Source organism: Euprymna scolopes, chromosome 42, assembly GCF_053919585.1.
Source record: "Euprymna scolopes isolate OS-2025 chromosome 42, ASM5391958v1, whole genome shotgun sequence".
Taxonomy (NCBI): Eukaryota; Metazoa; Mollusca; class Cephalopoda; order Sepiida; family Sepiolidae; genus Euprymna; species Euprymna scolopes.
Window position 1 is genome coordinate 69,842,903 of NC_136523.1, and position 27,175 is coordinate 69,870,077.

The 27,175-nt window shown below is 33.2% G+C and overlaps 1 protein-coding gene across 6 annotated transcripts in view; it reads left to right on the forward strand.

The window, feature by feature from the left end:
* The first annotated feature begins 1,532 nt into the window (after nt 1-1,532).
* Nucleotides 1,533-27,175, forward strand: part of LOC145267136 (high mobility group protein 20A-like) — a 67,567-nt gene continuing 41,924 nt past the window's right edge. For 2 of the 6 annotated variants that reach the window (XM_080123176.1, XM_080123177.1), the window contains exon 1: nt 1,786-1,921. The gene's annotated coding sequence lies outside the window, so the exon portion shown is untranslated. Of the gene's footprint in view, nt 1,922-27,175 lie in introns of all 6 variants that reach the window. The other 4 variants (XM_080123174.1, XM_080123172.1, XM_080123175.1 and 1 more) reach the window with 3 other exon arrangements.

Sequence of the window (27,175 nt, forward strand, 5' to 3'; positions counted from 1 at the left end):
ACAAATTGAAATGAAAAGGTCAATAAATAATATATTCAAATTTAAAACAAAAAAAACGTAGTGTTTTTTAGAATTTTACCTGTAAAGTTTGAAGTTTAAAATCTTTTTTTTAAACCACGTTATTTGTTTTTTCTTTTATTTTTTTTTAATGGAACCTTGGTCCTTGCTCCTTTAATTGAAAAAAAAATTAGGGCTTGAATTACATTTTTCGAGGAGTTATAAGCTTGGAAAGACAGAGGGTCGAATAATTCATGCCTCCCATTTTGAAATGTCTATTAAAAAGTAAATAATTAATTTACTCACCAAAGTGTTATATATCACAAATTGAAGAGAAAAGGTCAATAAATAATATATTCACATTTAAAACAAAAAAAAGAACTGTTTTTTTAGAAATTTACCTGTAAAGTCCGAAGCTTAAAAAAAAAAAAAACACGTTTTTTTTTTTTTTTTTTTTAAGAAACCTTGGTCCTTGCTCCTTTAATTGAAAAAAAAAAAATTAGGGCTTGAATTACATTTTTTCGAGGAGTTATAAGCTTGGAAAGATGGGGTGGAATTATTCACTATTTTCACGAAATTTCTGACACACCTAGTGCTATAAGCACTTTTTTTCTACGTGCAAGGATTGTGACCTTTTGTTAGGAATACAGGCAGGAACAATTGTGATTTGGAGCTAAACAACATGGTCTAATGCGTCAAAAAGTCATCTTGCATATATGTTTTATAACATAACGTTAATAAAACAACAATGCCTCCGTCATTTAATCAACCCACTTTAACATTACAACCACTACTAAAGAGATAGGCTGACCAAATTAGGATTGAGATTTGTATGTCGTATCTGACAACTAAAATATTTCAAGACCCTGGTAAGTGTTCGAATTTTGTTATCAAGCAAAAGTTTATTCAATTTTAATTTTTAGTAAAATCGATATTTTCATGCAAAATGCAAAACAGAAAAGATTTGCAACTCAACACTTAGAAGAATAGCGCGGATGAAATCCATTTCCAAAACAGAACAGTTTTGCACCACTTTCACATCTCCCTACAAAGATTCAAATCGAGATATTATGCTACTAAACCTTTGTCTAGAATCCTTATTCCAATTTTAATCAAAATCCATAACACGATTTTGAGTTTAGAAAATGATTAAAATGCTTAAGCTAAAGAAGAAATTGAAATTCATGAAACTTTGCTTATTTGGTGTCTCGTAACTATGGACCAAATTCAATGCAAATCTGAAATATTTTAATTTTCAAATGAGAGGTTCCTTGTGCTCATATTGTGCTTCCTGAAAACATTTTAAAATACTCAGCAAAAAGTTGAAATTTAGGAAATATTTATTCATTTATGTCATATTGTTTAACAGACCTGATCTATTGTTAAAATTTCAACAGAAATTATTTTAAAGTGACAACTATTTCGCAGTTATTTTTGTCCGTATACCAAAACGTCCGTCTGCCACCACGAAATACACGTGGTCTTGTTACGAAGAACAGTGAAACATACCCCCCTCTCCTTCTCTCGCTGTCTTAAGAAATTGCAGCAGCAGCAGCAGCCAATATACCGGTAATAAAACTTACTGTGAATCTTCTACATCCGCTAAAACTTAGTTTCCACGGTAAAAAAAACTAAATATTTAAATTTCATATTCTTATAAAGACATGATTAAAATGCAAGAATGAAAACTACAATTTTAATTAAATTTGGTTTCTTTTTTAGTTTTCGTTTTAATTTTTAGCGGTTTTGACTAAACCTAAATTCACGATAGAAACAAATAACCGCTTCACAAAAATAGATATTAATCCGCTAACTCCGCCATTTTAAAGAAAGTGTTTTAATTTGGAATTTCATTTTCTTTAATTGTTTCAATATTTTCATCTGATTATGCAAATAGCAACTCATGCGACACGACATTAAAGTGGTAAGTAATTCATTGACGTTGGCTAGAAATGCTTTGAGCCGTTGATTGGTAAATATAAAATAAAACTTTTGATTTACGTAAATTTGGACGTGCACCCGATATCTCGCCCTTTTGTTGTCTTTTTAATTTTAGTTTAAATATAAATAAAATAAAATTCATGGGATATTTTAAATTCGATTATATTATGTAAAATTGTATTGTTTTTATTATCTTTTTTTCTAGAAGATTTTAAGGAAAAAATGTATAAAAACAAAACGATCGATTTAAAATCCGTTCGTTCAACTTTATTGAATGAAAAAAAAAACGTTTAAAATAATTATTTTCAATTTACATAATTTTATTCTTTTGAATATTAAAAAAAAAAAAAAAATTCGATCGAATATTAAAACTATGTTATGATATCTTCCAAGGCGAATAACATTCGATGGTTCTTGACCAGAATAGTGGCGCCACCGACAAATACTGTTTGTCTTTGTTACTTACTTTTTTTTTTCTTACTATAAACTTTAATTCTCGTTATAAATTAGTTATATTCGCCAATTGCAATGCATCAAAACCACTTTCGTGTTAATCACGATCGCGAAAAAAATCGCTGTGGTGATTATTTAAATGAATAAAACAACGGTGCTTGTATGGAAAGGGTACCAGTGCTTTCAGTTCTTACGGAGTTAGTTCCGAATATTGATGGAAAATCCTGTGTCAGTCCCGGTAATGACCGAAACGATTTACAATTTGAAATACGAAAACAATGTAAAAATGCAGACGACACTAAGTATGTGAAAGGTTAAGTGAAAAAAAATGTTGAGAGTATGTTTTATAATAGACAACAACGAAAAAGTGGTAAAAAAAGACAAACAAAAATATATAACCAATAAGTGTTAAAAGCAAGATAAATTATTCTTCTACATAGCTGAATGATTTTTTTTCTAATTCTAACTTATTTTAAAGAGTTTATTCAGTTCGAAAAACAAATAGTGTCGAGTATTACGAGGCATTTATTGAGTGTGTTTCTGTCAGTATTTTGTTTATTTTTCTATTTTGGTACTCATGCAGAGAGTGATCCGTGCTGTACTGCTGTGCCACAGCAGTGCTGTGGCGCTGTGCTGTGCTGAAGTAATAACGTTATTATTTAAAAAGCCATTCTTAACATGGGGAGGGTGTTTTGTACCTATTCTGTACTTTAACCTTACAAATGAATAAAAAAAAACATATCATAAAACTTTAATTAAACGTGGAAATACGATTTAAAAAAATAGCGTGGATATCACTGGATCGGATCACTATGCATTTGCATTACTGCATTTAGTACCTCTATTTTAAAGCGATTATCGAGACTTCAAAGATATGATGCTATCGTGTCGGACAATTTTTTCTTATTCTAACGTAACGCTTGACTATTTGTTTTTTTAAACTGCATAAATGCTTTAAAATAAGTTAAACCACGAAAGACGGCAATGTTGACAGCCTAAAACTTCGCATTAGTTTAGGGTTGAAGTTAAAAGATGAAGAAAAGATGGCTTTCAAATCGTAAACTACTTCGACAATTTCAGAACCTGACCCGGGGATTCTCCGTCAATACTCGAAACTGACTTCATTAGAACACAAATCCTCAGTGTTCATTCCTTACAAATACAAAAACGACAACGAAAAAATATGTTTAAAAAAAAAGCATACTCAACTTAATATTTACATTGTAGATTTGTTCATTCGAAAGTGATTTTAATTGACAAACCGGGCAGAAAATCATTTTTGGTTAAAATCAAAGCTTAGTAAACAGCCGAGTATTACTGTTCATCAAATCTCCACACTAACGTAATGTACTTGCAATAAGCCTTATCCCTGAGTGGCTTCCGGGCCTTGATAAGTGGTGATCACTGTGTAAAAAAAAAAAAAAAAAAATGGGTAAAAGATGCACTGCACAAGGCCTTTGCGCTTAACCCACGTGAGGCGTAAAAGCAGTTTTTGAAACGCACATTATGCTTAAATGAGTCTACAGATGAGTTTTCTGCTGCATTGACAAAACTTTCCAGCCTGTTCAGAGGAATCCCCAACCAGACACTGAAGTATGCTTGGGAGTTGTTGTGTGCATCTGCTGACATTGACTACATCCAGATGTAAAGCATGCTCAACCAAGCAAGGGCTATCATGAACAATGAAAAGATGGCTGCTATTGTCAGCCTATCAGCCACAGAAAAAGTGCCTATACCCAACTCCACAGAGAATTTGCTGTATTGTTTTAATTGCTCTGAGTGCAATCATCTGGCTAAGTACTGCCAGTTTGAACAATTGAGGTAGTGCCATAAGACAACCATGTTAAGAAACAAAATTTTAAAAGGATGTAACTGTTTGACGTCGGTATACATAGACGATATATACATTAACAACAATGTGGCATCTGCAGAGCGAGTGAAGCAGCATTTTCTTCAGTTTGAGCAAAGATCTGCGTTGGCTTAAAACGGCACACAAGTGCTTGGATTGGAAATTTGAGGTGAGCATACCACTTTGCAATTGAATCATAAAAGTATGTCCCAGAGGTGACATATCGTATCACTTTCTCCCTGTGTGGGAAACTGATCGGGCATGTGCAGCAACTGCACTTATAAAATGAACGAGCAATGCCGTGACTCAAGAATGGGACATGACACAGAAGATGCTCCACTCCAAAAAATGGTCCAAGAAACAACAGTCAATGAGGCAGAGTAATCTTTCACAGGGCCTATGGTGTGTGAACAGACAAAACATCAATATATGGCTAGATGCAAGTTCCTTGGCGACTAGCGTGCTTCTGGAAGACAATGATGTTGTGTTTGAATGTGTGTGTTGGCTGCGATCCCTGAATAATGCCCAATGCATTAACTTGGCTAAACTTGAAGTGGCACTAAAGGGCGTCATCCTTTCGTGTTACAATAGAAGTATAAAGTCATCCACTTAAAAAGCAGACTTGGTAAGTGTGTATCACTCGCTAGTGGACATGCTCATAAAACGATAAAGCCGCTAGTAGAAGAGTATGGACTGTACATAGATGTAGCTTTGATCTCATCGAGCAAGAACTTGGAGGATCTAATGAGCTGGTACCACAAAAGTGGCTCGAGAGGATGAAATACACTACTGAATTTGTACCTCTGACTTGTGTTGCAGGAGTGATGAAATGACAAGTAATGAGATCATGGACATACATAAGAATAGTGGACATCCAGGCATCTGATGTATTTCACTTGGCAGATTTGCCCAATGATTACCAATGCTGATGTGAGGTCGGCATGTGAAGAATGTCAGATGATGTATCCAATCACAGGTCATTGGAGAAAAGGGGATTAGTGGTAGAAGCTAATTGACAAAAGCTGGGGATGGATATAACTTACTATAACAGTAACACTTTCTGATGGTCACCAATTGCGGTCCAACATGTTTTACCACTTGGCAGTTGTTTTCACAGGATTCCAGCACGATCATATCAGCATCTCAAATCAATATTCTTTGAGCGTGGCCCACAGCAGGAACTGCTTGCTGACAACGACATCATTCACTAGTGGGTGATTTAGGGAGTTTTCCGCTAGTTAAGGAGTGCGTCTGCAGTTTCAGTTTGACTACGTGCCAGCAGGCAACAGCATCATTGAACGATGTCACCACAGTATTAAGCTGATTGCAGCAGTGTATTGGTACAAACCAGTACCATCTGAGTGACCCAGTATGGGTGAAGTTGCCTTGTTATCTTGTCCAAATTCGAAGAAGAAACAGCAACAGAGGTGATCAACCCGCAAGTTGTTATTGTTGATGGCCTCCCATGCTGTGTAATGGAGTACAACTTTGGACAAATGCTGTCCTGTCTGGTGGAGCAGATGATGAGGTCTCGAATAACACTGGGTATATCACGCTGCCTTGTTGACAGACAACACGAAATAGAAAAACCTCAGAACTACCCATGCGAGAAAGCTCACACTGCTATTCTTTTATGGAATTGTCTAGATTTTTTTGGATTATTTGGGATTTATTGTTGCTCCATCTTTCTGATTAAAGTGAGCCTGGTATTTTTTTCTAAAATTGTCAGAAAATAACAGATTGATATAATCTTGATTTCATACTTATGACTCTATTGGAATTAAAAAAAAGATTTTTAAATATTGAGCTTTAGGCTCTGGATGATAGATTATCCGCTTAATGTACGACCTTAAGGGCAAATGTCACATAGCCCACTACACAATTCAGGTCATTAGCTTTCCAACGACCCTTCATTTGTTCAATTCTGATCAATAGTCACTGAGATTTGGAACTTATAAAATTGCTAAAAAAGTGGTGTATTTCTATATATCTATGTTAGTGGCCTGGCAAGGCCATAGGGGAGACAATCAAGCAAAAAAAAAGAAACCTAAGCAAAATTTATCCCAAAGCAGCAAAACTAAAGCTGGCTTGCCAGGACACTATGTCTACTATATAATAAAATGATTGCAAAAATTCCCCTCTGGACAAAAATAATCTAGGTTTGCAACAACATATGTCATATACAAATTTATTATGTCTACATTATCTACTATCTTATGTAACTTTAGAACAACATTTTACGTCCATTTAGTCGTTATAATAAAATCCTACATTACATCCTACAAGCAACATTATTACAATTTCACCATCTTTAGATGAAGTAGTTCCTATTTTTCTCTCTAAATCTAAAGTCTTCCCACCGCTCCCAGTCAAGACGGATGTATGTATATATATATATATATATATATATATATATATATGCATATAACTATATTGCCCTGGCACCCTTCTTAACTGGATCATACATTCATAGACATACAATTATCTTTCCCCTTCTCGATTCAAAAAATAATTTCTCTCTACTGACACACCAGCTATTCTCATTGGCTGAGAACATACAAATCTATTATTCCAGAATACACACCTTACAAAAAGCAAGTACATCAGACCTTTACAAATATGGCTACTCCCTCTACACAAAGCAAGAGTTTTATGAATATTAAACAAATGACAAAATTATTAAATGCTTATAATCATAAATTTATGTGCATTCACCCTCACATTTACATGCAACTACCTCCCCCTCCCTCTACAAAAAAAAAGCAATCCCTGAAACAACATAACATTAATGGATAGCATTGTTTTTTTTTTTTTTATTACGCTCATACTGAAGAAACCAAAACGATGCTATTTCTATTTTTTTTTTTTGTACGCCTTGTTTTTTAATGGGTTGTTTCCTTTTACATTTTTTTGCGATACCTATGCACACATTAACATCACGCAGCTCACTCCCCCCCAAAAAAAAAACAATGAAATAAACAAACAAACAAAAAACATTTTTAATTATGCTTACCATTTCTTTTCGATTTCTGCATTAGATGCTAAGAATTCAGTTATAAACACACTTTTCTTTAACATGACAACTTTTTTTCCTTTGCTTGCATAATATTAGCGCCTCAGGATCCTGAGCGATTATAAAGGTTATATATGGAGCAAATATTCGGACAATCCCCTCCCCCTTACCCACTCACAGGATGGGGTGTTTATTCAGAGAGCTGTTCTTAATATGGGGATGTTGTGGGTGACTAGAGGAGGTTGGGGGTGTCCATTCCGAAAGCCGTTCTTAACATGAAGAGGTTAGGGGTTGGCCAACAACAACAAATACCGTACTTTATTGTTTTTATGAGGGTGGGGAGCGGTTTGATTAAAGACCAATTTTTCTTAGCTAAATCTTTACCTTAGATCCATCTACACACTTTCCTTTAAAATGATGACTTCTAAGTTTTCCACTATGCTGATTAAGAAAATATCATTTCTAGTTAGCAGATACAATTAGTTTTCGCGATGTAAAGCCTTGTATTATGCACTTTAAATCACTAGCCACCAGATTAGTACACACAGGCGAGGAACAAATCTAATTATGTCCGACCGATACTGCCACCCTCATATTTCTTTGTTGGTTCATAATATTTGCGTGTGGGGATCCTGGACAGCGATTATCAAGGTTAAATTTGTGGCAAATATTTTGACAGTCACCCTCACTACCAAAATGGAGTGTCTATTCCGAAAGCCATTCTTAACATGGGGATGTTGCCGGTGACCATTCTGAAAGCTGTCCTTAACATAAGGAGGTTGGGGGGGGGTCTATTCCGAAAGCCGTTCTTAACATGAGGAGGTTAGGTGTTGGGAAACAACAACAACAACTACTTGAATTTTTCTACGAGAAGAGAGGGGCATGCTTCCACCAGGCAACACCGGTTAACGGGTCCTGCTAGTATACAAATGTAGGCAAATTTGTACATATTTTATTGGCTTGAAAATGTAGGTTCTTTTTTATCAATTGTCGTAAAATTTTAACTATTGCATAGTATTATAGTCTTTAAAAAGTTTGCAAATTTTCATGTAATTTTGTCCCATAAAACTGAAGATATGACAGATATGACCATTTAAATATTCAGTTTAACTACGAGTATGTGTGTGTGTATATATACATATATATATATATATATATATATATATATATATATATATAATACACACACCACCTTTTTGGCAATTTTATAAGTTCTAAATCTCAGCAACTATTCTGGTTTTGGGGAAATAGATGTTTTTCAATTGATACACACATATATATGGCTTATTCCATGCCAAATAGACAGGGGGTAAAACCATGTTTGACACGAATTTTTTTTCAAATTTGCTACACTTATAGATCTCCATGAAAGGAATTGAATGGCACTTGTTAAACATCTCAAGGTCAAGGGGTTCCTAAGATATGACCTTGACCTTTTACAAAAATGTGAATTTTTATGAACAAGTGACGAAATTTAAAAAACGATAGCTCTGTTGTTTATGGGTCTACAAAGTTCATTCATATATCATTTTAAAGTACTTGGATAGATCTATAATTTTATCTGGGAATATTTTTTTTTCAAGGTCAAACTAAAAAGTTGACCTTGACCTTAATTTTTAACCTGAATTATCTCAAAAACCGTTCTTTCAATTTCTTTTAAATTTTGACAGAAGATTTGTCTATCTTGTGACAGTATATATTCCAAATTTCATGATGGGCCTTTCACTAGAACTATCATTACAAGCGTTTGAAAGAAGTGGGCAAATTCAAAATGGCAGAACGTAGTACCTGCGACTTCATATAAAACATTTTGATATTTCCCAATATGGTCAAGTTTGATATCTTTGTAAAGCTATTTTGATGCTGATTAATATTTACATAAAGACCATGGTCAAAAAGTAAAAAAAAAAATTCTGTTGATGAAACTGAATTTTCTTCATTTTTTTACATTTATATATTAACTATAAAATACGGTTTTACTAAATATTTACGACTGTTTCTGTGGTTAATTATGGGGTTCCATACTTTATTTGGTAAAAAAGGACAAACTAGAAACCGTAGTGATCTTTGAAATAGTTTATTTTTCGCACAATAATATTTTTCAATCATCTTTAATCTAGCAATGAAATAGATGGCAAGAGTTGGGTTTATATTATAACTTAATATTAAAATAAAATTTAAACACAGTTTTTTTTTTTTTTAATCTATGTTGTAATGGAACATTTTCAAATAGTGGAGTTTTAATCTTTAAAAAATTAATTAACTTTTATGAAGTTTTTTTCTTTGCAATTCAACAGGAGAAAAAAAACGTTATTTTAGAAAAGGATATAATAATATTTATATTAATTTTTTAATTCCAAATTCAAGGTAAGTTTTTGTCCAATTTGTGCATTTAAAATGTAAAAAAAATAAATATTTATTGGAACTCTTATCTATCATAATAAATAGTAGTTTCGATCGATTTAAATATATTTCATTAAAATTTTTCTGAGAATTATTCATTTATTTTGCAAGATTCAGCTCAAGGATTCCACTGGAATAATGATCAAGCTACATTGCACCCATTAATCTGCTACTATAGAAATAGAATTGACCTTGAGCATATTAATTTTGTTATAATATCTGATTGTCTTAAGCATGATGCAGTAGCTGTTCATTAGTTTTAAAGAAAGGTTATAGAAAAATTAAAAGAAATTATAAATTTTAATGTACAAAAATAATATATTTCTCTGATGGGGCTGTTACACATTATACAAATTTTAAAAACTTTATAAATCCGTGCAACCATAAATCTGATTTTGGTATTTATGCAGAGTGGCACTTTTTTGCTACTTTTCATGGGACAGGACCATGTGATGGTTTAGGTAGCACTGTAAAAATGTTAGCAGCAAAAGCTAGTCTGCAGCGACCCTGTAATGAACAAATAATGACGCCAAAGCAAATAAAAAATATTTCTGGAATACATTTCTTAGATTCCTCTACTGCAGAATGGACAAAGGAAGCAAACATGTAGAAGACAGATTTATCAATTCCTCCACGATTATAGGAACACAAAAATTACATACTTTCGTTCCTGTCTTTCAGAGAGAAGTGGAAATAAAAACAGTGTCAACACAAAAGAAAGGAAGAGTAGTTCGAATCACAAAACGGAACGATATGGAGTTCGAAGACATTAACGGATTTGTGACAGAACTTTATGATAGGAATTGGTTGTTAGGATGTGTACGTGACAAAAATCCAAATAATGGAACGGTGAAATTGACATTTTTACAATCAAATGAACCTTCTCCATCTTTCTATTATCCATCACATCCAAATATATCAATTTTGAAATATTCTGATATTCTTAGCTCAGTTGATCCAATAACTGAAACAGGAATATTTTATAAACTTTCAAAAACTGAGATGAAAAATGCATCATCTATTTTAGAAAGAAAGATTATGAAAGAAAAATCTAAATAAATACTTTAATGTTCACTATTATAAAAATGTTTCAGTAAAACAGATTTTTCATTTTGAAATGTATCCTAATGAACACATGTTGATTTCTTGTGTATATAGTGTGTACTTAAGACTTCTTAAAATGTTAAAGAAACTGTTTACCATCGCCATCAAATGTTTATTCTTTTGATACTATAACCTAATTAAATCTCAACAAACTTGTTAGAAATTTTTATCACATCACTTTCTGTATCAAAATCTGTGTTGTATAAGAAAAGTATGAAAGTCATAAAACAGTTTGACTTCACAACCAGAATTTGCATAAAATTCAACATGTCAAGAATTTTTAACATGCATTTTAAAAATTTTTCATTGAAAAAAATTACCAATAAACAACAGAAATTGCCTTTTAGCAGATTTAGAATATTAATCATCGAGAAAGATTTGTTCACGATTGAGATCACATATGTTTTATCGTATAATTTAATAAACTCTTAACACCTTCCAAAATTCTTTTTTATTATATATCACTTTTTCCATAACAAAATCCGTGGTGCATTAAAAAAAAAACGGTGCTTATGCACTTTTTGAACCACGCTATTTTTCAAATTTTATTTTCAGCTTAATTTAAAGTTTTACGATATGTTCTTTTTTATTATTAAATTGTTAGGTGAAAGTACACATTAGTTACAAAACACCCTCCTCTCTACATGTTAAGAATGGCTTCCGAAATAATGTTATTATTTCAGCATGGTTCAAAAAGTGAACAAGTACCGAAAAACAAATGAAGAAAATTCAGTTTCATCAACAGAATTGTTTTTTTTTTTACTTTTTGACCATGGTTTTTATGTAAATATCAATCCGCATCAAAATAGTTTTACAAAGATATCAAACTTGACCATATTGGGAAATATCAAAATGTTTTATATGAAGTCGCAGGTACTACGTTCTGCCATTTTGAATTTGCCCACTTCTTTCAAACGCTTGTAATGATAGTTCTAGTGAAAGGCCATCATGAAATTTGGAATATATACTGTCATAAGATAGACAAATCTTCTGTCAAAATTTAAAAGAAATTGAAAGAACGGTTTTTGAGATAATTCAGGTTAAAAATTAAGGTCAAGGTCAACTTTTTAGTTTGACCTTGAAAAACAATATTCCCAGATAAAATTATAGATCCAAGTACTTTAAAATGATATATGAATGAACTTTATAGGCCTCTGAACAACAGAGCTATCGTTTTTTAAATTTTGTCACTTGTTCATAAAAATTCACATTTTTGTAAAAGGTCAAGGTCATATCTCAGGAACCCCTTGACCTTGAGATGTTTAACAAGTGCCATTCAATTCCTTTCATGGAGATCTATAAGTGTTGCAAATTTGAAAAAAATCCGTGTCGGACATGGTTTGCGCCCCCATAAAAAAAACTTGTCGATTTGACATGGAATGATCCATATTTATATATATATCACAGTCTGGAGGTGTTAGCAACTTGGCGGTTGTTTATTGGTCTTAGTTTTTGCCTTGATCTGAAGTTATAGTCTCTTATCGTCGCTAGTGAAGAGAAAAGGGCATCTCCCACTAGGCCACGAAGTCTATTTTGTACTCTGTCAAAGTAGGATAGGCTGTTTTTAGCAGCTCCTGCCCAGATGTGGTAGCAGTACTCCATCCTTGGACGTACTTGGCATTTATATAGATAGAGAATTGCATCAGCAGTAGAAAGATCCTACCATTTTACCTGCGACCTTAGCAACAGACTTTATGTACGTGTTCCATTTCAGGTCAGGAGTAAAGATCAATCCCAGAAGCTTATCAAAATATGGAGCCTCCCCTAGATGAGAGCCATCCATTTCAATTGATGCCAGATGTGGATCAGAGCGTTGATGATGTAAAGATAGGAGCTTGGTTTTAGATGCATTAAAAGTAACCAGCCATCTCTTTCCCCACTGCACCATGCACTCAAGATCAGAGGAGAGAGAATTAGAGAGAACTTTGTCATTTGCGGCCTTTGATGTGTTTCAATAGATGGTCGTGTCATCAGCATAGATGTCAACGAATGATTCAAGTATGTATTTTGGGAGATCATTGATGTAGATCAGGAAGAGAGTTGGGCCTAGAATGGACCCCTGGGGGACTCCAGCATTAATACAGTGGGCCTCTGATTTTTGCCCATCAACCACTACTCTTATGAGCCTATCAGAGAGAAATGATTTAATGATTGAGAAAACATTTCCGGCTATACCGTAGCTGGAAATTTTGTGAAGTAGGCCTTTATGCTATACCTTATCAAAGGCCTTTGATATGTCAAGAGCAATTGCCCTAGAAAGAAAGTCTTTGTCGAGAGATTCACTAATCCTATAAGATTAGCACATCTGCTGTAGATCTGGTAGAACGGAAACCATATTGCATGTCACTAAGAAGGTTATTTCTGCTGAGGTGGTTGACTACTTCTTTATTTAATATGGATTCCAGCAACTTACTTATGACACACAGGACTTATTGGTATGTACTGAAAGGGAGATGACTTATCACCTGAATTCTTAAATACAGGGCATACTGATGAGGTTTTCCAGGGTGTTGGGAAGCACTTCTTAAGGCAACGCTTAAACAGTTTTGTAAGTATGGGGGCAAGTTCAGGTTGAAGCGTTTTCAACACTATAATTGGAATGCCGTCAGGACCAGTTGCTTTACTGGAATCAAGGTTCTTGATTAGTTTGGCGATATCACGCATAGAAATTTGTATGTTGCATAGCGTGTTGTCAGTTATAGGAGGAAATACGGGGAGTTGATGGCCATCGTCGCATAGGGTAGAATTAGCTGCAAAGTTCTTGGTAAATAGTTTGGCCTTGTCTGATGCTGACGAGATGACCTCAGGTCCATTGTTGATGGTTGGGATAGAACGCACGCTTCTGTTCAGGATCCTATTTGCTATTTGCCAAAACTGGTGGGAACCAAGCTGCTGCTCAGCTACTTTGGATTTAACAGACTGAGCATATAGCTCTCTTGCATTTTTATTACTCTTTTACAGTGGTTGCTGGCAGTCCTGAAAGCAGCTTTAGTCTCAGTGCATCTCTTACATTGGTAGCTATGGAAAAAGTGATTCTGTGCGCGATAGTAGCAGGACATTCTGAGGAGAACCACGGCTGGCTGTTAGGTTTTTGTTGGAATTTTTTTGGATGGTATGAATCGGTCTATGCCTACAATTAACCATTTGGTCAGGTCTGATACTATAAAGGACACATCCTTTTTAAACATGGAATGCAGAGGTAGATCAGATATAAATGTACGGAAACTATCCCAGTCAGCCGTAGAGTATCGATATACAGTACGGTGGAGAAGTATGTCTGAAGACTTATTACATTTCATTTTTATCTTAACTGATACAATCGAGTGGTCAGACGATCCCAGAGGAGATAGAACGGAACATGAACATAGCTCAGGGGAAGTTGTGAGAAAAAGGTCTAGAAGGCTTGCATACTGACCGGTAGTATTGGGCACATGGGTGGGTCCGTGAACAATCTGAGTGAGATCATAGGCAATGGTGAAATCATGACAGAATCTCCCCTCATCATCTGTCTTGTTCGAGTGGGTCAGCCATTCCACATTGTGGACATTAAAGTCCCCACAAATGTGAATGTTAGCCAAAGGATGAGCAGACAGGATGTGGTCAATTTTGCCAGATATACTCTTAAAGATAGTAACTCCGCTGCTGTGGGGGTGATAGAGGGCAAATATAAATGTGGTGGTGTAAGCAAGTGCAATCCGGAAGCACATATAAGGTAATTTAGGGTCTTCTTTGGAGATATCCCTACCACACAGAAAGCCATCTTTAATGTAGGCACATATTCCATGCCCATGGCGATCTTGGAGGTTAGATTTAGATGTTAAGTTAGAGCATCCTTTAATTATGATCTCATCTAGGGAAGTGGTCAGTTTCACTTAGGAAAGTATGTCCGGTTTTGTCTCCTGTAATTGGGTTTCAACCTCTGGAAGGTTGGAACGTAGACTCCTGATGTTGGAGAAGGAGACATGGTAGTAGGGGTCTATGTTGGAGGATAGGGTAGAGTTCTAGGTTTATTCATTTTTTTTTTCTGGAAATATTTCATGTTGAGGTTTTGGGATTTGTGGAACAGATCGACAAACTTGGTTAAAGCAAGACAGAGAGGGAAAGTAAGAGAGAAAAAGACAGGAATTTTTTTTTTTTTTTTTTTTTTGTAGCACATGATAAGGTAAAGCCGTAACAATTACCCGCTAGTATGGCATCGAGAGGCTCCACCAGAAACTACTGCATGGTCCAGAATCCATTCACTAAATGGCAATACAGCAGCCCCAGTACTTTGCACCTGCTGATAGGACAGCCTCCTTAGTGGTTAATCCAAAGTTCGGGTGCCTGACTATTAAGCGGGTAACGTCAGCCCAGATGAAATGTTTACCTCCAGCACCCTTATTAGTGACATGGCCACAAGGATAGACATAGAAACAGATTATTTATATGATTTAAATAAAGGTAGTATACCAATATTATATTTTCTCCTCTACCACAGTGTTTGAGGTAATTAGTGGCAAAGGTTTTTATATCTATATATATAAAAATGAATATATATCTTTTTATATCTATATATATAAAAATGAAGCGTCTGGTTTGTTAGTTTTTGAAAAACTAAAAAACCACCGAACCAATTGCTTTGACATTTTGGTATAGTATTTTCAATGTACTCATGCGCGTTTTTATATATTTCTTTTTAATTATAACATTATACTTAATTTTTATTTGATAAAATAGGTGGTTTTATTTGTAACAATCTGGCCATTTTTTTATTTGGGGAAAAATCAGCATCACCACCCGCCGTCAAAGGCAGACATTAGCGAGATTGCCCCCCCCCCTTCTAAATTCCACAAGTTTCACTTTTTTAAAAACTTTTTTCTATTAATATCATTGATTACATAAGTTTTAGACTATACGAAAAAAAAATTGAAAGATCATTTTTTATAACTTTTCACGTGGAGGTTCATTTTTCAATTATAACGTTGTACTAAATTGAATACAACATTTATTGAAAACTGAACCCTCACGTGAAGTTATAAAAATGTTCTTTCAAATTTTTTTATAATCTGTAACTTAAGTCTGTAATAACATGTAGTAAAAAAAAAAAGTGAAAATTGTGGAATTTAGAGGGGGAGCAAGAAATTGAAAAGAATCTATCTCAACCATACGGGCAATAATTTGATTTTGTGTTTCCAATAAGGGGGATAGATTTACTAAGACATTGTATTAGAAACTGAGCACCCCTTAAAAATATTTAATTATTGAATTTTTTGCATTTTGGTTAAATTTGTTAGTTTGCAATCAATGATAATCTACTCAAAAAATTGAAAAAAGACGAAATTAGAAAGAATGGTACTATTCCAGGATTTGGCTCGAATCCTCGGGATCAATTATGGTTAGGGCTAGACCAGCAATTACTGGATTAAGACGATCGTTCTTCAAATGTTGAAACACTAAACCGACATTTTTTTTTTTTATAATTAATGAGTATGGTGACAAAAAATGATTTGTACATTTTCTTAAAAATAAAAAGAATTTTCTGTACTTTCACCTTAACAATTTAGAGTTTTCATAAAAAGCATTCATCTTTTCTTTTAATAAAAATTCTATTTGCAAAGTTTACTGCCAATTTTCTTTAAAAAAATGTAAGTTTTCTTGCAAAATAACTTTCACTTAACAATTTATGGTAAAAAAAAAAAATGAATTTTTTTTATAAAACAATTGCGAAAAAAAATAAAAGTAAATAAACAATACAAAATGCGATTTTTCTGGGGAAAAAATATATATATAGTCAATAAATTTGCAGTAGGTTTTTATTATTTTATATTGTATTTCTATTTTTTCCAGTCTGTTTGTTTTGAAATTTGTCTGCATCTGTTAGTTTACTCGGCTTCCCCGGTGACTGCCGGTTAAGCTTGAATCATAATTGATGAAAAATCCTGAGGATCTGGGTCAACTTATGCAAGAGTACCAAAAAATATGAGGTTTTTCATTGTACAGGTCTGCCGATAAAAAAGGGCGCTTCTTCATTATTGTTGTGAAATCGGCGAGCCGAAAAGTTGATATTTAATTAAAAAAAAAAAATGATAACTCCTTACATTTTTTTCAATCACAACAGTAACCAATGTAATATACCTAATTTTCATGTCACAATTATTTCGATTTTCAATGATTACACGAAAAAAATGATTGCAGCTATGTTTGTTTGGTCACATGACATGTAACGTAAACACAAGGGAAATAGTTAAAATTTCTAATTTCTACAAAAACTATTTCACTTTATCATTAATTTCTCCCTCATTGTTTTTCATAAGTTTTGGCTATTTTCATTACTGCGACATGGCAATTCAGTAGATACTATTGGTTTCACTTGAAAATCAATATTTCGATTTGTGAATTAGCAACAATAAAAAAGCACCAAAATGTTTATGCATATTTTCATTAATTATATTTTAAAGCAATATATTATATTTTCTTGGAATAAAAAAAAATTTACCAAACTATTTCTTTTCTTTGAAAACTTATCCTACAACATTTTTACATTCTCTTCATCTTTCTTTATTCTGAATTATCATTGGTCTCCCACTTTGTTGGTTTATTTTTTAAGCAGTTTTCCTTTCAATTTTTCCATTGGTTTATCTTTGATAGAACACTATACAAAAAGAAAATTGTTAAATTTTTTTACTTTTCGAGATTTTCCAGTATGTGTTCACATACATGTCTATAGTAAAATTAAACCCTCATGGTTTCCCTTCTGTCAACAGTCAGGAAAAACAGGCAATGAACATACATTGTATGATTTAAATGGATATACCGTTTTAATTTAAGATATTGCGCTTCACAATTTGCTTGGCATTTGCAATTAAGTATCCTAAACTAGCCTAGTTTAGGATGCGAAAACTGGTAAATAAAGTTAAATTTCCCTTAACTTCAACTTGCGATATCTCGTTTATTTTTTGGGTTATTTTGATAAAGTTTTGATTTAAATAAAATTTAATCTTTTTGCTTTATCGATATATTATTCTTTTTCTTGTGTCTTTTAATAGTTTTTTTCCAGCTTACTTCAAGTTATGTCACTAATTTTGGTGAACGCAGCTTTATTTTTTACACAAAAAAATGGTGTTTTTCAAATTTGATGCGTGCGATATTGTGAGTTCCACGTATAAAAAAATAGTACCATTTTGAAGAAAAAAGGTCACTTATCAATGTGGTGAGCTTAAAAAAGGTTTTAAGTTTTTCACAAAAATATCCAACTTGAAAACTTCAGTGAATGAAATACGAAAGAAATACAATTAAAAAAATTCCGAAAATCGCACTCACCGTTTTGTAGAGAAATATCTCCTCTTTAATAATCTGTTGGTGTCATATTACTATGCTCATAAATCAAGGAGTGCCACTAATAAAAGTGAGTGTACCTATACATCGAGATTTACAACTTAATCCCCCCAAGAGACCGAAGTATCATTACTAAAATCAACTGTCAGCAAGACTAATGAAAACGTAAACAAACAACTTGTTTCACTATGAATTTGTTTTTGTTGTTAGTGCTACAAGTGTGTAAATAAAAGAAATGAAAATTTACAATTTAAAAAATAATGTCAGTTGTTTATTTTCTATATCGTCTTTCAAACTTTATATGTTCTTTGCTTTATCTTCTTTCGGTTGGATAAACTTCAGCATTGTTAAATTATCTTTTAAAAATTAAACTGGATACATTTTAAACCAAAAAAACATTTTTAGTTGCATGTAACTGTTGGAAAAATTTTTTTTTCATTTAAAAAATGTGCCTCATTTTTTTGTTTACTTATTTCTCTTATGTCGGGCATTTTTGATATATATAACATTTTGTTAAATTATTTTTTATTATTAGACTGTACAGTTACATTACTTAAAAAAAATAAAATATCGCTAAGTTTTAAGTTACGTGCAACAAGTCATGTGTAAATAAAAAAATTAATTTCGCGTAAAAATGTGCATTTTTTTTGTTTATGTTCTATCGGGCGTTTTTGATAAATTTGAAGATTTGGGTTATTCCAGCCCAATTCATCCAGCTCCGACACACCCCCTCTTGGATTTTTTTCATATTTACACCATACAAACTTTGGGTTAAAACTAGGAGAAATCTGCAATTTCAGCCCAGTTGGATTTGAGGAACATATTTTTTTTCACACAAATCTTTCACAGTCGGAAATCAAAATTTGCTATGTCATGACGTACAATTTTCGACCCCCAGCATTTTACAAAATTTGGATTTTTGTTGCAAAAAATAAAGCTTTGGAGCTAAAAATTCACACAAGCAAGGTTTTGAAGACAAGGAATCCAAAAAATCATGGTTAGAAAGATTGCAAATGAGAGGAAGTACCTTTACCAGACTTCTCCTTTGGATTTTTAAAGTGACTTTGGGTTGGAAATTACAAAAATCAAATAAAACCTTTTGGCATATTTGACATTTCCAGACACTAAAGCCTCAAAATTGGCATTTTTATAAAAATTTAAGGATTTTTTGGTGAATTTAGCAACAATCTAATCTTAAGTTATGATCAATATCTAGAGCTGAAAAAGGACTTGGATTGACCCATTATAGCCCATTTTCATGATATAATGTCAAATTACATCATATAAAAGGATATAGACCCCTACTTCACAGTCAAAATGGACAAAAAGTAGTTGAAAATGAAAGATTTTTGACATATATATGGACATATGGACAGCAATTTTAATTATGTACAAGTTTTGGACATTTGAGTTTTTCAAAAAAACAACTTTTGCCCATTATCTTTTGATTTGCAGATATCAACAGCTTAAAATTTAGAGGAAAGATGTAAGGTAACATTCAGATTTGAATGAAATGGTCACATTTTCATTTGAAGCATAACATTCTGCTCATTATCAAACTGAGGCAAGATCTAACCCTCTCTTTCCTTCTCTTTTATGATCTAATTGAAAATGTGCAGTAGAATAGTACTGATCATGATAACAGTATTCTTTAATTTGTATGTGTTCATGAATTGTGACTAGGGGTAGTGTAGAGTCGACTCAGTTTACCAAAGTGGGAATAAGATATTGTGTTTTTCATTTATACTTTCAGGCACATACCATACAATTGTGCCGTGTAGTTCATAATTTTTGGACAGTTGGATCATGGTTTCTAAACCATTAAATCAGCAACTTGTATTATGGGCTTTCAATCAATGCATTTAAGCTGTTCAGAATCATGTCCACCTGAGTAATCAAGTTTGAGTGTCAGAGCAAATTCCTCTATCATATGATACCTGAATAATGTCCTATGCTTCTTTTTTTAAATGTTGATTTAAATGTTCTTTTTCCTGTTCAGTTTCACTCAAAAGACACTACATTGACTTCTGATTGTTTCATGTTGATTCAAATCGATATACTTTTTCTTGATCAGTTTCACTCAAATGACATTACGTTGACTTCAGTTGTGAAGTAGAGAATTCATGCTATGATTTCTTGCTGTTATGTTCTGTTTTTGATTGATCAATTTTGTTCTGTTTCTGGTGATACATTTTCAACACAGTTTGTTCAGAGTTATTACCTGAGCATGATGTTAAATACTGTCAAAGACAAACAGGGAAGTCAACATTTGTGGCTCTCAAAAACATGATATATATTTGTAAAGGGTAATCTTCAGCAGAAGAAACACTTTCATATGAACCCCTTTTTGATAAATGGGTGTGTCTCTTTGGCTAGTTATGATGGTCTCATAGTTATATTTCATCGCTGCTATGATTAATTTTCTTCTCTTTCACTCATTGCATTGATCTAATAATGCATTCTTTGGTGTGAACTTCTAAGTTTGTCAATAATCCAAGTTTATTCTTTCCTGTCACTTTTTTATGGTTTCTCACTAAATTATTGTTTAGCCCACTAACCTCAAGGCATAATAATGGTTAAAATAGAATTTCTTATACCCTAGCATTGCAGTTCTATAGCACCTTGAAATACATACAGTTGAATTTCAAACTTTAGAAATTACCATAATAAATCTTTTTTCATTATCAAATTTGAATGGTCATAAATATTACTTTTTGCAAATTTCATTTCTTTGATTACATTGCCTTTGTTTATGATCAAGGATGTGCTACTGTTACATCATCTGTGTTTTATACCATCTATAAATCTCTTAATGTTGCAGTTGGGTATTGCATATGCTGCTCATTGTGAATTATTTTTTTTTTATTATCAGATTGTAATAATTATTTCACATCTTTCTACCAGAGCAATGAATTAAGAATATCTTCTGAAACAAGGAAAGAGAGGGAGGAGCTACATCATCCATGACAAGTGTTCCTCAATGTTCTTTTGGATTACTAATGAAGAGTGCATGTCACCGCAATCTGAAGCCATCTTCAACACCAATAACTGCATTAGAGCATGATGTACAAACTGTACTCAAATTAAGAACTAGTGTCACATTCACTGATGAAACTGTTGCTAACATTTGCAGGTATCACAAACTTCATTTGGGGCATTACTGTGAGAAAAAATATACAAAGTGCTGCAACATCTTTTTGAAGCACAAAAAGAAGGTAGAGGATGATCGTGCTATCGAGTTAGACATGGCTGAGATGCTAAAGCAGAAGGGCTAGCATGTTGTTCCTGGCTGGAAGCTTTGCCGTCACTGTGAAGCAGCTGCCAAGAAGTTAGAAGATCCAAGTGAAACAGAAGAAGACCTTGAAAATGAGTCACAAATTGAGCAAAAGAGAGAGAAACTGAATGACAGTCTAATAATGTTTGATATATCCCCTATAAAACCCGGTAGAATGCAGAAGCACACAAAAATCAATATTGTCAGAAAGAAATTAGAAAAAAACTATGAAATGCAAGTAGAGGCAGCTGCCAAAGTCCTTAACATCTCTAGCCCTGAATTATGAAGCCCTATTAGCAGCCAAACGAGTCAAACGGATTTAGTGGCAAAGGCAAAGGATCATGATCGTTGGATGCAATGAAGGCCAAACTTGAGAATAAAGAAATGAAAACCAGTGAGAGGATCCGGTTGATGACTTTAGCTCCGGAAAGTTGGTCTCAAAAAGAGGTGTCTGAATATTTCAACATCTCTGAATATATAGTACATGAAACACGGCAACTGAAAAAGGATCAAGGTATTCTTTCATTGCCACAGAAGAAGAAGAGGAGAGGTCTCTCAAAAGAGGTTATCAATTCTGTCTTGGCTTTCTGTGAGGACGATGAATTTTCACGGTTAATGCCTAGCGGGAAAGATTTTGTGAGCATGAGTAACAAAGTTCATGTCCAGAAACGAAATTGACTGTGAGATGTCATATAGTCAATGAGAGAGTGTGGATAGGACAATGCTATGGACACAGATGGCTGATGTAGATGACTTCATAGAGATGTTGGTATACAGTGTTGATAATCTAACAACCCATTCCTTCACAGCAAAGAGCCAAGCTCAGTATCTAAAAAAAAAAAAGTGAAGAGAAGAAATAACTGAGATGTATCCTTCTCCTGGACTTTGCGGAAAATTATCACTACATGGTGCAAGATGAGATCCAGGGATATCACTAGATCTAAGACCAGTGTATCATGCATCCAGTGGTAATTTATTGCAAAGATAACAATGCGAAACTTCGACAGATCTCATTATGCATCATTTCAGATGACCTTGAGCATGACACCTGTTTTGTGCATGAACTGCAAAGAATGGTGATGTTGTACATCAAAGAGAAATTTCCCTGGATCAAGAGTGTAGAGTACTTCAGCGATGGCTGCTCTGGCCAATATAAAAACTTCAAAGCATTTCTTAACCTTTGCCATCACTTATCAGATTTTGGAATTGATGTAACTTGGGCATTTTTTGCAACTAGCCATGGCAAATCACCCTGTGATGGAATTGGTGGAGTTGTCAAACGCAAAGTTCTCCGTGCCAGCTTGCAAAGGCCAATAAAAGACCAAATACTCACCTTTCCTGCTGTTGCAGACTTTTGCAGATCATCGATCACTCATATCATGTTTCTAAAGATCGACAAAGAAGACATGGCTTCAGTTCAAGAGAAACTTCAAATGAGATATAAATTGGGAGATACTGTGCCTGGTACAAGGAGCTGTCACTATTTCAAACCAACTTCTCAGTTTACTATTCAGGGCAAGCAATTGAGTGCTGACACAACGATCTTTATCGACCATTCTTTCCTGGACATGCCTGCGCCGCTAGATGAAACTCTGGAGTTACTCAAATGCAATGACTACATTACTTGCATTTTTGATGGATATTGGTGGTTAGCATTGATTGAGAGTGTCAACAGGGAAGAGAAAGATCTTACTTGCAAGTTCCTGCATCCACATGGACCATCACATCAATTCCACTGGCCAACTAATAGGGATCGAGGCTATATTCCACTGAGCAAGGTCGTTATGAGAGTGCAGATCCCAAGTATTTTAGTGAATGGTAGAACATATTTCATCACTGAGGAGGAGAAAAATAAGACTCAGAACTATTTTGACAGATCAAGTCGATAGTTGGAGTTATAACAAATGTTTGTTTTATATTTGTTTGACATATTTTCTTACGATAAACTAGATTATGCATCAAAGTATTTTATTTTCGACTATTTTTTGTCCATTTTGACTGAAGTAGGGGTCTATATCCTTTTATATGATGTAATTTGACAATCTATCATGAAAATGGGCTATAATGGGTCGATCCAAGTCCTTTTTCAGCTCTAGATATTGATCATAACTTAAGATTAGATTGTTGCCAAATTCACCCAAAAATCCTTAAATTTTTATAAAAATGCCAATTTTGAGGCTGTAGTGTCTTGAAATGTCAAATATGTGAAACGGTTTTATTTGATTTTTGTAATTTCCAACCCAAAGTCACTTTAAAATCCAAAGGAGAAGTCTGATAAAGCACCACAGTTCTGTTTTTTTTTCTCAACAAAATATTGTCCCAAACAAGCTCTAAAAAAGTGCTACGACACCACCTAAAATGGTAAAAATAAGGTACTTCCTCTCATTTGCCATCTTTCTAACCATGATTTTTGGATTCCTTGTCCTCAAAACCTTGCCTGTGTGAATTTTTAGTTCCAAAGCTTTATTTTTTGCAACAAAAATGTAAATTTTGTAAAATGCTGGGTGTCGAAAATTCTACGTCATGACATAGCAAATGTTTATTTCCAGGCCGAAACCAACTGTGAAAAAAAATATGTTCCTCAAATCCAACTGGGCTGAAATTGCAGATTTCTCTTAGTTTTAACCCAAAGTTTGTATGGTGTAAATATGAAAAAATCCAAGAGGAGGTGTGTCGGGGCTGGATGAATTGACCTGGAATAACCCATTTGTTAATTTATTTTTTAATTACACTGTATATTACTTAAAAAATAACTAAAAATATAATTAAGTTTTGTGCTTGTGGCGCATGAATGAAAAAATTAATTTCACTGTAAAAATCATTTTTTTTCTTTTGTTTTTATAATTCCTGAGACGGTTCTTCTACAGTTTATCGCCGAAAATGGAGATGCCCATTTTTTTTTTTTTTTTTTGCCCCCCCCGTCGTTAAATCCAAGGAAGAAATCAGTATTTTAAACTATGACCGAAGTTAGAAATAAATAACAAAAAAATAAAACTAGATATTAATGGCTTCCGGAAAGCACTATGATAGTAAATAAAGAAAGTGAAAGAGAACATATATCCGTAATGATTTAATTGAAAATGTTTCGATTTAATTAATGAAAATAGGATAAAACGTATATATCTTTTTAATATTAAAAACAGAAAATAAAAAAAATTATTAAAATCAGAAATGAAAATGACATTGTCTAAACTGGGCGAGCGCCATTTGAAAACCAAAACATTTACTGTATAAAAATTTATGAAAATATAATTGTAAAAACATTTATTGAAAAGTTTGTGTAAGAAAATATAATTTTAATAAAACAATTTTGTAATGAAAGCAACATTGGATTTTTACAAAATAGTTTGTTTTTTTTGTTTGTTTTTTTCCGAACAAATAAATAATTTTAATGAAACATTTTTTTTAAGTTAAAGCAACTTTAAAGGGTCAATAACAAATTAATTTAAATGAAACTGAAAAAAATCATTATCTAGTTTTAATTTTTTTTTTTTTGTTATTTCATGCTTCGGTCATAATTTAAAATACTGATTTTTCCCTCAGATTTTAACATGTGCACGAAAAAAAAAAAAAAGAAAAAATGGCATCTCCATTTTCGTCGATAAACTGTAGAAATAACCCCCCCCCTCCCCCGAGACGTATATGTTCTATCAGGTGTTTTTGATAAACTTAAACTGAGATATCTCAAGGTTGTGTTAGGTGTTGAAATCAACACCAGTGGAAATAAAGTTCAACTGGAAGCTGCTCTCTCTGACTATTTGAGAAGAAATCCAGTAAATTCATTTCCACCTCCAAAGCAACAAAAAAAGTCCCTTAGTGAATCTGCTGAACATTCAGATAACTTCTGCAGTTGTGATGAAGAACCATCTCAGGATATCTTTAGCATCCATGACAATGGGTTGCTGTCTACTGTGATACCAACTTTTACATTGGCCAAATCATTGAGGTTATATCTGCATCCAGCACTGTAATAAATTTTTTATTGCAAACCAAAGGTAGAAAGGATTTTTTTCGATGGCCTTTGTCAGATGACATTGAGTCAGCATTTGTTTACATATCTTACTTGTTTACTTGTCTTTTAAGTTGAAAGTTTTTAAGTTGAAAGTTTTTCAATGCTTGAAAAAAATCTATTGTTGTCTTATTGTTGTCGGTCCTTTTTTGGCAAATTTAAATTCCCCAAAGTAAAAATATTTCTGTGGCAAAAACTTTTGTTATTAGAAACAAGGCAAACATTTTTTTTTTAGTTCCTCACCCCAAATTAGTAAAGTTGCAAAGTTTTAAGCTTCTACCTCCAATGGTTACATTTTTACAGCAATTTCAGTAACGTACACTTTTGAATCATTTTTTAACCTTTTTTTTTCCCTTTTTACCAAATTGTCTGTTCGACTGCTTTTACATTGTTCATAATTGAGTGGTTTTATCAATTTATAATTAAAAGAAAACATTATCCTGATCTCTAATGTGTTATGAATCATACTAAGAAGATTCAATACATTAGGTATTGAAATGAAATTGATATGAACAGTCAAAGTTGCATTTCCGTGTCATATTTGCACTTTTTTCCCCGTTGGTAGTGGGATTTTGCCTCGTGTTTAAATTGGTTTCATCTAATAATTATTGCTTTCATTAGTATTAATTTTCATTTACCACAAGATGGCATTACATTTATAAGGATTTTTCACTTGTTAGTAGCTTACATTTTTAGTTATATACTATGAAATTTAGCCTCTAGACCATGATAGCAAATTTTCAACTTTCTGACAAACTTTGAACGATCATAACTTGATGGCTAATTGAGCTACCAAAATAAATTTGGTACTTTTGTTTATGGTTTACAAAAATCTATATGACCACATTAATTTTTTTAGATATAATGAAAATAAAATTTTGGTTTGGGATACCTATTGTAATAACCATTAACACAGTTCAGGGACAATTTTTACATTTGTGTCACTTACATCTACACCATAATGTCTTCTCACATGGACAAATATATTTTGCGTGTTCTACAGTCGGAAAATCAGACAATCTCCACATCTGCACAGGAAAAGGGAAACCTCAAAATATTGTGTATCCAAAAATATTGAGAACATAAACATAAGACACATATTTTGACGTTTTCGTTTTTGTGTTTCATTTAAACAAACTGAGCCACAGCAACACGTGGACGGGTACAACTTGTATGTATATAAATTTAATTTTGATGATTGTCATTATCCTGTCTCCAATACTAGAATATTTATATATTTGATAGGTGTATATGCTTTGTTTTAGGGATAGGTTCTTCAGACCATACACATTCAGATAGGAGCATAATAGCATCTATATTTGTGGAGTATTCCGTTCCTAGAGTTCTTTAGTTGGAGTACTTAGTTATCATTTGGGGTCAATTATGAGGTTGGTTTCCTAATGTAGTGCTGCTTTATGATTATACTTCTTGTACAATTACAAGCATGCCAGACCCATAGATTATTTTAGTTGTTTCCATGTGTTTAATTAGTAAGTATGCAAAGTGTACTCACTTTTATCCAATTGGTGGTAAATTGTGTTTCTGTTCATTTAGTTTAGTATTAAATGGTGATGAGAGGATGGCTTAGCCCTTTCTTCAACGTTTTTCAGTGAGTGCCATTATTAATTAGAGGTGTGTTGGTTTATAGTAAATATAATTATTAATTTGTGGTGTATCAGGACTACTCTGCATCCTTTCACGTCTTAGCTCATTTATTAATTGATTAAGATATTGGGAGTGAGAAGTTATGAATTTTGGTGTTACTATTATTGGGGGATTGCTATTTGCTTTTTACAACTTAAGTGTAGCCACCAAAGT